Raw genomic sequence first — 12,024 nt, 5'->3', positions numbered from 1 at the left:
TATTATAATATGAGGTAGCTTTACCACAAATCAAACATCCGAACAGCCTTAATACACAAGGAGTTAATAGGCGGGAATTAAGATGAGCAAGTAAGGCAAGCAAGCTCAAATTCTTTACAGTGTTTCAGACCTTCACCACAGCAAGTCAAGAAATGTTGTTTATGAGAACTCACAGAAAACACGGCATTGAATACATAACCGCCATGTAATATCACCAATAAATTTGAATATAAATCAAGAGCCACAGATGAAAGCTATGTTTTTACCTAACGTAGATCAGTATGCTAATTCCTATACAATGGTAATGATGATACTACCCCGGGGCAGCGATATCAATCTCTTGTCACCAATGGTTGCAGATTCAGGCGTCTGTACACTGGGGAGCCTGAACTTATTACATGTGGAGAAAGTCCCAGCTCTCTAAGATGATCAACACAATATTTAAAACCAAACTCATCACAAACTTTTGTACAATAAATATTTAAACACTCTGTAACACTTGTAAACTTAAGTACTTACTGATATCATGTATTAACAGCATTCCAAGAAACTAGGTGCACTAAGAAACTGTCCTTCAAGACAGAATGCTATAAAATATTTAAGGGGGAACCACAGTACTTCCCAAAAATTGAGATATCAGATCACCCAGCAGTCACCAAACACCACTGTTGGTTCATTTCAATTAGACCCCATTGCAATCAGTGTGAAACATAGAAAAGTAGTCAGTCCTGTGCTCAACAGAAAATCTGCTGATGAACAGGAAAAGTACCATGGACGACCTGGAGAAAGATGGAAAGTATTATGCTAAGGATAATACATGGACCCGGGCCCAGAGTACTCACAGATGAGACCTACTGACTAGAAGCAAACGTGAACTATGCCAACAGTTGGTAATGAGCAACATCAGCATCCAACGTACTGTAGTGGGCTGAACTTCTGAAGGTAACTTTCCTGAAAGGTTGACAATAGGCTTACCACAAAGATCTTCTCACTGATCAAAAACTATAGGACTTGAAGCCCTTGGCTCAACAAAGTCCAAGAAGACTTTGATTCTGCTGGAATTTCCGACTTTAATGTCCTACATTGTTTCGAATTCTGTGATGTGGTTAATCCTTGGTCTCTATAACACAGAAACTATTCTCACACCAGAGACGGGAGAAATAAGCAATCAGGCTCAAGACATATTGAGAACGAAAATGAACCTCCAAAAAGAAGTAGCTTTAAGCATTCCCTTGAGGGCTTAAATGAATAACAATTATAACGTATTTATTGCCCAACACTTGATATCCACCATTCAATAAGTGCTAAGCAGTTACTGCTTGCTTCCTACAGGGTGAGTCTCTGAACGTTTTAATATCCTTCCTGCATACCACGAGTTGTTGTCACACACTTCCCACAGTTCTGTAGGAAACACATCAATTTCCGTGAACGGATAATCAGGTAGAAAAACAGACAGAAAAACATTAAAAGCCAATTAGAGAAAGTGTTGAAAATGTTTTCCCTCAGCATGAAGATACGCACTGTAGCATGCAATAATATTCCGGTTCACTCTCTGCAATCAGCCTGATTAACCCTCTTGGAGCCAGGAACCGATCTGGTCGGCCACTCACCATCAGCTGGAAGAGGCCAGAGCTCCGCCTCCACTCTACTACTGTAAAGTGCCAGGCCGTTTTCAGTGGAAATACATGTATTTTAAAATTCGCGTGAATCTACCGGTGTATAGCAAATACCGCCATGAAATTTTCTACATATCGACTGCATAGAATAAACAACTGGTTTAGAGTAATATAAAGAGTAAAAAATGTTTTATTGTTGATTTAGAGTTGGCGATAACATTTATTTTTACGAAGAGAAAGACATTTTCGCCCATTCTCTCTCAATATCTACTTTGAAAAATCGTTTACGATACATACATACATACATACATTATCATTATAGACTGTTATGCCTTTCAGCGTTCAGTCTGCAAGCCTATGTAAATTTACTAAACGTCGCCACAATCCTCGATTTGCAACTAGTGTTGTGGCCTCATTTAGTTCTATACCTCTTATCTTTCAATCGTTAGAAACCGAGTCTAACCATCGTCGTCTTGGTCTACCTCTACTTCTCTTACCCTCCGTAACAGAGTCCATTATTCTCCTAGGTAACCTATCCTCCTCCATTCGCCTCACATGACCCCACCACCGAAGCCGGTTTATGCGTACAGCTTCATCCAACGAGTTCATTCCTAAATTAGCCTTTATCTCCTCATTCCGAGTACCCTCCTGCTATTGTTCCCACATGTTTGTACCAACAATCATTCTTGATTCTTGCTACTTTCATGTCTGTTACTTCTAACTTATGAATAAGATATCCTGAGTCCACCCAGCTTTCGCTCCCGTAAAGCAAAGTTGGTCTGAAAACAGACCAATGTAAAGATAGTTTCGTCTGGGAGCTGATTTCCTTCTTACAGAATACTGCTGATCGCAACTGCGAGCTCACTGCATTAGCTTTACTACACCTTGATTCAATCTCACTTACTATATTACCATCCTGGGAGAACACACAACCTAAATACTTGAAATTATCGACCTCTTCTAGCTTTGTATCACCAATCTGACATTTAATTCTGTTGAATTTCTTACCTACTGACATCATTTTAGTCCTCGAGAGGCTAATTTTCATACCATACTCATTGCACCTATTTTTAAGTTCCAAGATATTAGACTGCAGGCTTTCGGCACAGTCTGCCATTAAGACCAAGTCGTCAGCATAGGCCAAACTGCTTACTATATTTCCACCTAACTGAATCCCTCCGTGAAATTTTATACCTTTCAGCAGATGATCCATGTAAACTACGAACAGCAAAGGTGAAAGATTACAGCCTTGTCTAACTCCTGTAAGTACCCTGAACCAAGAACTCATTCTACCATCAATTCACACTGAAGCCCAATTGTCAACATAAATGCCTTTGATTGATTTTAATAATCTACCTTTAATTGCATAGTCCCCCAGTATGTCGAACATCTTTTCCCTCGGTACCCTGTCATATGCTTTCTCTAGATCTATGAAACATAAACACAACTGCCTATTCCTCTCATAGCATTTTTCAATTACCTGGCGCATACTGAACATCTGATCCTGACAGCCTCTCTGTGGTCTGAAACCACACTGGTTTTCATCCAACTTCCTCTCAACGACTGATCGTACCCTCCCTTCCAAGATGCCAGTGAATAATTTGCCTGGTATACTAATCAATGAGATACCTCGATAGCTGTTGCAATCCTTCCTGTTCCCTTGCTTATAGATAGGTGCAATTACTGCTTTTGTTCAATCTGAAGGTACCTTACATCACTCCACGCTAATTTTAGTACTCTATGAAGCCATTTCATCCTGCCTTCCCACTATACTTCACCATTTCAGGTCTAATGTCATCTATTCCTGCTGCCTTATGACAATGGAGTTTATTTACTATCCTTTCCACTTCCTCAAGCATAATTTCACCAACATCATTTACCTCCTCCCCATGAGCTTGGCTGTTTGCACCACCACCATGATGATATCCTTTTACATTGAGAAGATGTTCAAAATATTCCCTCCACCTCTCCAGTGATTCCTTGGGATCCATTACGAGTTCACCTGAATTACTCAAAACACTGTTCACTTCCTTTTTCCCTCCCTTCCTAAGATTCTTTATTATTGTCCAGAAATGTTTCGCTGCTGCTTGACCTAGCCTTTCCAGGTTATTACCAAAATCTTCCCATGACTTCTTTTTGGATTCAACAATTATTTGTTTCGCTCTGTTTCTTTCATCTACGTACCAATCCCTGTCTGCCTCGGCCCTTGTTTGGAGCCATTTCTGATAAGCCTTCTTTTTACGTTTACAGGCTGCTCTCACTTCATCATTCCACCAAGATGTTCGCCTTTTCCCATTTTTACACACAGTTGTTTCTAGGCATTCCCTTGCTGTTTCTACTACAGCATCCCTGTATGCCACCCATTCACTTTCTATATCCTGAAACTGCTTACTGTCTACTGTTTGAAACTTCTCACTAATCATATCCATGTACTTCTGTCTAATTTCCTCGTCCTGGAGATTTTCTACCCTAATTAGTTTGCAGACAGATTTCACTTTCTCTACCCTAGGCCTAGATACTTAGTTCACTACAGATCAGATAGTGGTCAGTATCATCGAAAAATCCGCGAAAAACTCGTACATTCCTAAAAGATTTCCTGAATTCGAAGTATGTTATGATATAGTCTATTATGGATCTGGTACCCCTAGCCTCCCATGTGTAGCGGTGAATAGCCTTATGCTTGAAGAATGTATTCGTAACAGCTAAACCCATACTAGCACAGAAGTCCAGCAAACGCTTCCCATTCCCCTTAGCTTCCATATCTTCCACACTTTTACCAATCACCCTTTTGTATCCTTCAGTTCTATTCCCAACTCTCGCATTGAAATCGCCCGTTAGCACTATTCTATCCTTGTGGTTGACACTGACCACGATGTCACTCAATGCTTCATAAAACTTGTCAACTTCATCCTCATCTGCACCCTCACATGGTGAATACACGGACACAATTCTTGCCCTAATTCCTCCCACTGACAAATCTACCCACATCATTCGCTCATTTACGTGCCTAACAGAAACTATGTTGCGTGCAATGGTATTCCTGATAAAGAGCCCTACCCCAGACTCTGCCCTTCCCTTTCTAACACCCGTCAAGTACAGTTTATAATCTCCTATCTCTTCCTCATTATCTCCCCTTATCCGAATATCACTTACTCCTAGCATATCCAGATGCATCCTCTCTGCTGACTCAGTCAGTTCTACCTTCTTTCTTCCATAAGCCCCATTAATATTGACAGCTCCCCATCAAATTCCATTTCGTTCGCCAAGTTGTTTCCAAGGAGTCCCTCGCCTGTCAAATGGGAGTGGGACTCCATTACTCCCATAGGTCTGAGGCTTGCTTAAAATGTTCTGAGCTTGGTTAATTCATGAAGCAGGATGCTACCCTACTTGCACATAGTCCAAGTGAGGATCTCTCCTCTAACGGGTTATGGACCACCGGTGAATTGTATAGTCCTAGCCACCTGAGCATAAGGAGGGCCACGACTCAGAGTATGTCCGAAATACCCACTCTCATTCCATAGCAACTGGTATCCCGACTCTCTGGACCACTTATTAGGCCACTCAGCCGTTGCCCATGGTTCACGAACTAGGACGTGACTACAGTAACCCACAAACATGAACCATATGATATAAAAGAATAATCGTAATTATGTATAATGTATATCTAAATACAATTCTACAGAATAACGCATTTGAACGAGAAAAAGAAAAACATAAAAAATAAAAATTCAAACATATGTCACTAATAAAAACAGGACAATTTTACTCACAGATAAAATTCTGGTATATGTATCGACATATGGCAAATACTGACAAGAAATTTTCTACGTGCGGACAACACGGTATAAAAATAATTCTGAATTATTAAAAATAAAAAATAATAGTTGATATTATAGTTTTTGTATTCAGCAAAATTATTTTCTCGTTTTCAGTTCTAGTATCTATTTGAAAAATAATTCTTCAATACAACAGAATATACGTAAGTAAGAAATCTATGGCGCTAACGCCCTGATTTGATTTGGCCTACCAAGCGACCGCTGCTCAGTGAGACGAATCCTCTCATTCATTGTTCTTGGTTTTCTAGGCCGGGGTCGCCCTCTCACGTTTAGATATCTCCTCAATTGCAATCACTTAGGGTCACTTAGATTGAGTGAACCTCGAACCAACCCTCAGGACCAGGCGAATATTCTTAACCTGGCCGGGAATTGAACCCGTGACCTCCGGGTGACAGGCAGGCACGCTGCACTTGGCCCGCGGGGACCGGCATTTATGTAATGATAGAGGACTTTATGTGACTAAGGTTTAGCAGGGAGAAAGTTAAAAGTAAATTGAAGTATTATATGGGGGAGAATCAGACGGAAGGGAATGTCTAGGTCCAAGAAGTTCCTTTAAGGAGACTGGGGGTTGGGGAATGTTGTCGGGTTCATTGGGAAAAATTTCCACAGAAAGTTCTCCAGAGACATTATCATCTTCGTTATCACTAGTTTCATCTACTAATATATTCAGAGTAGTTTTAGTGCCGTTAGAAACAATTAAACGTCTCTTCTTTAGCTGCGGTGGTTCCCGGGACGTATCCAGTATAATTTCGTCGGTACTCTCTGAAATAAATTCACTATCGCTATCCGATAGATCATCCGCGTTAACTTCGCATTATCCCAAATATTGCATTAATTTATCGTCATCAATACCTGCTGAAAAAATATCACGTGAACAACTTGCCATTTTGCTGTCACAAATCCACTCACTGCAAGGAGCAATTACTTACTGACTGGTTAGTGGTATTTGTAAACACAGGAAACGACTCTTGTGAAAGCTATAACGCCCTCTTAGAACTGCCAAAGCGAGGTCAGGAACACAATAACGTGTAGTCCCTTTACTACAGGTTGTAACAAAAGTATGCACGTCACTATAGGTTACCTCAAAATTATGTACAACTATTAGAGAATTTTAAGCCGCCTGGCTCCAAGAGAGTTAATCTTTAATATTTTGGTTTAAATTACATTTCAAAAGTCACACCACTTGAAAATATACAGTTAAACATTTAATTAGAAGTCAGGATATTCATGAAATTGATCAATTTTGCTGTAGGCAAGCAAGCTGGCTATACAGTTGATGGGCAAGAGCTGTGAGCTTGCATTTGGGAGATAGTGGATTCATACCCCACTGTCAACAGCCTTGAAGATGGTTTTCTGTGGTTTCCCAATTTCACACCAGGCAAATGCTGGCCGTGCCTTAATTAAGGCCACGGTCGTTTCCTTCCAACTCCTAGCTTTTTCCTATACCGCCATCGCTACAAGACCTATCTGTGTCGGTGCGAATAAAGCAATTTGGAAAAAATCTATTGTACGGAAAGTTATTGCAAACCACTGAGACCATGACATTACTGGGTGAGATATATGGGTCAGGCTCGCCCAGACATGCCACAGGAAGTAACTACTTTTCAGCTGAGTATCTTCAGTTATGTTATGAACATTTACACATAACTATATGCATTTATGACTATCTTGCAGTTAGAATCGTTAGTGTAGCAACAATAAGCAATCTCTTGCTTCATGTCTTTTCATGCTAATCAGCTGGAGTATCTATAAACAGTGAAGATAATATAAGTAACAAAAGGCCTCGACTCTGCTGTAAATACCAAAATGTAGCTTATCACAGAACATTTATGAGCATGGACGTTCCCTAAGGGATGAAGTTGGTAGCTAATTCCACAGCTTTGTATACCTGTATAACATATAAGACTTGTATACTCGTTTCTTACAAACCAGGTGTAAACATATTTTTCTGATGATTCCACAATACTTTCGGTTTAAAAAAGTTCATAAGAAATAATAAACTTAGAATTTCAGAGTTTAAATCATCCTGTAGTACTTCCAGGTTGGCATGGAGGTTAGGAGTACTTAAAGATATTGAATTTTTAAATATGTTCTTTCAACAATCTTGGTATAGGAAATGAAATGAAGGATAAACCTAGTTCCTAAACATGCAGATCGAACCTCTCAGCACTGCTATTGCAGGTGTAATAATTAAGGTCATTGTAAGTCCAAAATGAAGTATGAAAATTCATAAAAATTCAGGAATGGTCCCTCAGGTAACTATCATTCAGTAAATCACTTTATTTGATTCAAGATGGAACTTCATTAAAAAATTGACAGTGTCTAATACAAATATTATTCAGCTGCATCAACTTCTTCCAGTGGACTCTCAAGGGTCTGAAAATTCATATCAGGCCCCATGATATATACATGAGGAGTTGGCTTGTATGCAACATCAGCCCATCAACTGCTGTAAAAGTAAGACAGCCCATGCACATCTTTGCAGATGCTAAATACTGAACCAGGAATGCCTATGGCCTGGCACGTCGTATTTATAATTCATCATTTGTCAGAGAATTGCTAAGCTTTAACATTGGAACGAGACTTGCTTGCTATAGGAGTGAGAGAGACAGCGCGCTGATACGTGCTGTAGGCCCACCCATCTGGAATGATCTACAAACATTTTTGATATTAAAAGGCTTAAGTTACAGAAATATAAACTGACCAGCGTGAAGCCCGCATTAAGAAAGGGAAGTAGCCAGAATTTGAAGTAAAACCATTCAATCATTTCAGAGATAACGACGTGGAAATGAAACCACATTTTCGTCGTTTTAGGCAGCGAGCCGGTCAACGACACGCGGACTAAAATCAGTTGAAATTTGCAACTCGACCACGTAAGGTGATAATGCTGTCGTGTCGCGCTACGCGAAGTCGGAGTGGTAAAGTCGTGCCCTACAAGAAAACTTAGAAGGTTCGCCTTAAAGAATGCGATATTTATAAATTTCAGCTGCGTCGTGGACTTGTGAAAAATTTCAAAGTGCGTCTAAGTCGAACTCTGTATAACTTAGGATTTTTCTACCGAGTTGTGGACTTGTAAATTTTCAAGGTGCATTTAGGTGGAACTCAATACAGTGCGAGACTTATAAATTTCTACAGTGTTGTGGACTTGTCGATTTTTCAATGTGTATTCGAACTCTGTCATTCTCAGATACAGCGCTACGGACATTGAAAGGACTGTGTGTGATAATCTGAACTTCTTATTGTCGAGGCGTTTCTAAATTTAAAGACGTTCTTACGTGTGTTCTCACATTTCAACCAGGATTTTGAACTGTTTAAAGTGTTGTAATAGTCAGAAACTCAGTGATTATTAGGATCGAATGTGGACAATTTACACATATTTAACGAATGTTTGAACAGTGCTATAGGCAATTGAGTGAACCTTAATGACATTTTATGTCGCTAATAGGAAGCACCGACTTTATTAAGGCTAACTTACACTGAAAATTTACTTAAGACGTGTGTTCGAGATTTTTAAGGACTGTTGAATGTGTCGTGTATGGACTGAATTTACGCTCGACGAACTATGAACTTGAAATTTCATTCTGAACTTATTGCTACGTGTTCTAAATGCCATGAGCTGTGTGTGGTGTTAATATCTCGCATTACATGAGCTGTGCATTTAAAAACACTTGTGATTTAAGAAGTGAGAATATTTTACTGCTAATACTTCAAACAGAGACCTGTGTTTCTAACATGTTAGACTGTGCTAAAAGCCATTATTATTATTATATATATATATATTGCGAATGAGCCCATTAGGACTACGCAAAGTACTTAGAGGCAGGCATTTGCCTTTCTTTGTGCCCACACTTCCTTCATTCGTTTGCTGTGTGCTTCTTTTCTCTCTTGAGACCATGTTGTTCCGGTCTTCTTCTTTGGTTTTCCCTCTTGGTCAACTTGCCACTTATGAACTTTGGTTCTGAAGATAACCCGGCTTTGGATGTCTTCAGGTGTAATTCCTGCCAGTTTGAGATCTGTTTTAATTTCGCCAATCCATTTTATTGTGTCCGTTTTAGCTTTACTTCGGTTTTCATAAAATTCAACTATTTGCTTGGTAAGTCTATCTGGGTTCATCCTTTTTATATGTCCAAAGAATCTTAATCTGCGTTTTCTGATGTCGCTGTGAATGTTAGAAAATTGTTTGATTTCCTGTTTCCCTCTAAGGCGGTACTGTTCATCTACGAGTTTCGGGCCTAAAATTTTTCTAATGATCTTGCGTTCCTTTTTCTGAATATTTTCTAGATCAGTTTTCCTGTTCAAAATTAGTGTTTCTGATCCATAGAGGCATTCTGGTTTTATAACTGTATTATAGTGTCTTAGTTTAGCATGCTTGGAGAGACACTTTTTGTTATTATTATTATTGTGAGTATTACATTGAATACTGTGTTACGAAGTGCAAATTATGAACTGTGATTTAAGACTCACGTAATTCTAAAGTGCAATACTAGTCACTGTTAACTTGCAAATATCCAGTTAACAGACAGTGCTACGTTTTCGTACTACAGTGTCAATTGAACTTTCTCGTGTGTGAATTATATCAGACGACATCGGAAATTTTAATCAAGTGTTTAAACCTCGTATTCACTCGAACATCTAATTCAACGTGGGGCAGATTACGACATACGCGGTACGTCGAGGGATATTCTTCGTGGTACGACGAGGGATAAGGAACGTGGTACGTTGGTGCTTCGTTCGACCTCATGCTGATCACATCGTGGGAGTTCCAGTCGCCGACCTGCGGAGCCGCATTTTATTAGTTCCAGCTTGCAGAACTCAGGTTATATGAGTGCTCTTTACAATTTTACTCTGGTGAATAACTTCAAAATATTGCACTAGACAATCACTGACTCATTGCAAAGGCACTTTTTAAATCATAATTTTAGAGTGCTACATTAGTCAAATACAAGTGCCAAGTTCACGAATGTTTAATTTTGGTGTGAATTTCAATTCTACAATTTATATAAACTATAGGAATTATTTACATGAACTGTAGGTCTATTTATGAAAACAAGTGAATTTAGAGGGACTTGAGGATTTTCCGAAAACAGTGTTTACTTTCTGAAACCACATTTAAACTGTGAATTTCAATTTAAAATACTCTAGGATTTCACACGAATGATTAATTTTTAATTAATTAATTAATGTTTAATTTTGAACTTTTTCAATTTATGATTTATGAATGAATTTAGACTAGGATTTCAGGTGAGTGATTCATGAAATAAGTGTTTATTTTGAGCCACATTTAATTTGTAATTTATAAGTTAAGATTTTAATTGGACTTTACGAATCAACCTAGATAATCTGTAGAGCTGATTTTGGACATTTTCAAGCGTCAGGAAAACATATTCGACGAAAGGATATATTTCTGTTCAACTTTATCTGCATTAAAGAGTTCTGAATTTTAATTTTGAATCGAATATGTCAATGAAATAATATATTTTCTAGATGATTTCAAGAGTTTAAATACAAGATAAAAGCAGGGGTATTTTCATTCAGATCTTGAATAAATTCATCAGGAAAATTATACCATCTATTATTTCGCTCTGCGAAAATTCCTTCTCTGTACCGGCTCCTAAGTACCGCACACTACCTGAGACCTTTCCCATGCTCAAGAGCCCAACAACCGTTCCTGGTACAGAGAAGGGTATAATTAATAGATGGCGCCCACCGTCTAAGGGCATAAATCGGAGCCACAGTAAGATAATTAATAGATGGCGCTCTAGACATATAAGGGCTTGATTCGGAGCCTCCGAAACAATTAATAGATGACGTGCCAGACGTATCAGGGCTTAAATCAGAGCCACAGTAAGATCATTAATAGACATCATCCGAACGTGCATGGGCTTGAAGCAGAGCTGCGATTAGAATAAAGCCATCAATAATACACTAGCTTGTGCCCAGACTTGTATATACGCTCAACTCTTGTAGAATTAATCTCAAGACACTGGAAGTTATACGATTAGTATTCGACTTTGTTGCTTGTCATAACTCAGCAAAATCGCCGACATGGATAACTTAATTGCAGCCATCGAAGCTCTTAGGCTTAGCATTAATGATCAAAATGCTAAGATCGTTAGATCCAATAGTCATATTACATAAATACAAGCGCAGATTGTCGAGTCAAACAATCAACTACAAACGCAGATAGTTGAATCAAACTCTCAACTACAAGAGCAGATGCAAAAAAAAAGAAACAAACTCTCAACTACAAGCACAGATGACCGAATCGAATGCTAAAATAGACCAAAAATAATGCTAGAGTAGAAGAATTAACCACTAAAGTTAACCAAACTTTAGAAGCGAAATTTGTTGAGGCTGATAGGACCATTAATAACAGGCTCACCGAATCGAATGTTATGTTGGAGCAGCGATTTCGAGAAGCCGGAGTCCGCTTAGGGAAGAGATTTATTGAGTGGAACGCGCAGGTCGAAGCTACTCTTAAGGACATGAGGGATCAATTTATCGAAAACTTGAAAACTGTCAAAGAAGAGATCAAAACTCAAGTCATAGAATCCATTGACAAAGATCTCAGA

The 12,024-nt window shown here is 38.9% G+C and overlaps 1 protein-coding gene across 1 annotated transcript in view; it reads right to left on the bottom strand.

Annotated features, from left to right (window-relative positions):
* The window catches only part of LOC136875055 (zinc finger protein OZF), a 149,919-nt gene that overhangs the window by 3,067 nt on the left and 134,828 nt on the right, over positions 1-12,024 (bottom strand). The gene's annotated exons all lie outside the window — the stretch shown is intronic.

This window comes from Anabrus simplex, chromosome 5 (genome assembly GCF_040414725.1).
Source record: "Anabrus simplex isolate iqAnaSimp1 chromosome 5, ASM4041472v1, whole genome shotgun sequence".
Classification (NCBI taxonomy): domain Eukaryota; kingdom Metazoa; phylum Arthropoda; class Insecta; order Orthoptera; family Tettigoniidae; genus Anabrus; species Anabrus simplex.
The sequence above is the reverse complement of the archived record's forward strand: the minus strand, read 5'-3'. Positions and strand labels throughout refer to the sequence as shown.